The sequence below is a fragment of the Trichechus manatus genome, unplaced genomic scaffold (assembly GCF_000243295.1).
Source record: "Trichechus manatus latirostris isolate Lorelei unplaced genomic scaffold, TriManLat1.0 scaffold00035, whole genome shotgun sequence".
NCBI classification, from domain to species: domain Eukaryota; kingdom Metazoa; phylum Chordata; class Mammalia; order Sirenia; family Trichechidae; genus Trichechus; species Trichechus manatus.
In genome coordinates, this window is record NW_004443971.1 from 16584474 (window position 1) to 16586379 (window position 1906).

Sequence of the window (1906 nt, forward strand, 5' to 3'; positions counted from 1 at the left end):
CAAGGTTCAATTTGGTGGAAGAGATAGTCGTTTATCAAAGCTAAGCGGAAGATGGTGGGAAGTACCCAGGGACCCCAAATCCAACTGGGGAAAGATGAGAGGCAGCATCCCAGAGGAAAAGGTGCTTGAGCATCCTTGAGGCCAAATTGGAGTTAGTTAAGTAACAAGGGTATTTCTGAGAGGGAGCAACACATAAAATGCCACAGAAGTTTGAGGGGCTATGGCACAGGGGCGGATTATCCAATAGGCAAGGTAAACACAGTGCTTACCTTGCTTACCAGGTCATCTGGATGAACACTCTCACATTTTTTCACCATATCAAAGACTCTGCTTCTAGGTATGGCTGGCATCTGTCTCTTTCCCAACCTCACAGCACCTTCCTAGAGAATCAAAGCTTCTTTTCAAATTTATAATCCCTGACAGGGGTGGCTGACCCAGTAAGAAAGGTAAGCACCAGTATACTTGTGCTTGCTTACTAATCTGTAGTGAAATTGTTCACTACAGGTGATCTGGTAAACAAGGTAAACATGTGTTTACCTTGTCTGTTAGATAATCCACCCCCTGCACGGCATGTTCAGTGACCTAAACGTGTTGCATTAGAGTTGAGTCTGACCTGTGCTTAAGGATGTATTGTTGGAGAAAACAAATGGAAACAAAAGTAATGGCCGACAAATAGGGGAATGACTGAATAACTTATAGAACCTCCATTTCATTGACCACAATGCAGCCATTAAAAAGAGTGAAGTAGAGTTTTCCCAGATGGCTTGGAGAGATTCATGTGAAGTATTTATTGTTGCATGAGCAAAGCAAGGTAATTATGTGAGTGGGAGAACCCTTCACAAAAAGAAGAAAAAAGGGAAACTTTAAGTATAGGCATACAATCACATTTATGCATTTATGTAAAAATCTGTGTACATGTGGATATGTCTATATAAAAGAAAAAGATTGAAACAACTTAGAAAATGCAGACACGTATAAATGAAAGATACATGAATCACCTGTAATCCTGACATCCTGAGATCTTAACGTTTTGGAGTATTTTCTTATAGCTTTTTTCTATGTACTTAAATATTTAAATATAGACAAAATTCATATATAATATTTTACCTTTTAAACATCTACCATTATATGATCTATATTTTTTATCTCATTATATTTTTTTCACTGTAAACTTTTGTTTATGTTTACATAGAGGTATTTAATTTTTTTATTAAATAACAAATACACTCTTTAGAGGTTTAACTCCGCTTAACTCAGAAAGGAGCTGATCAGGGAAGAACGTGCACAACGATTTTCAACCAGACAGGACAGTTGCTGGTATTCCATGTTATGTCCAGATCCAAAATAGCAGTTAAAAAACAATTAAATTACAAAAATAAGAGAAAAGCCACTTTTAGAAGGAAGATTCATAGCTGGAGTTATAATTCCAATGGCTGCTGAACCAATCCAGTGGCCAATGCCTGCATGTATTACAACAAAATAGTTAGTGGTACATCCTAGTGCATTGAATCTGTATTCTTTCTTAGAATACATCCAAGTTCTTCAAAACAAACATCCACACTTCCATATCACAGAATAATAGTCTGAGTGCTCTTTTAAGCAAACCCCGTAATATTATTTTCCCCCTTCTCAGAGGTAATTTTTTAAAAATTGTGGTAAATATATATATATATGAAAATATTTGCCATTTCTACATTCTTCACATGTACAGTTCAGTGCCATTAACTTAATGTTCATCATGTTCTTTAACCATCATCCTTACCTGTTTCCAAATTTTTCCAGTATCATTATATTTTTCTAAAATGTGATTTTTAATTTCGGGTCACTATTCTTTAGATGCCCTCTTCATAATTTATCTCACCATTTTCCTGCTGTTGGACATTTAGTTTGTTTTCAATTTTCTTTT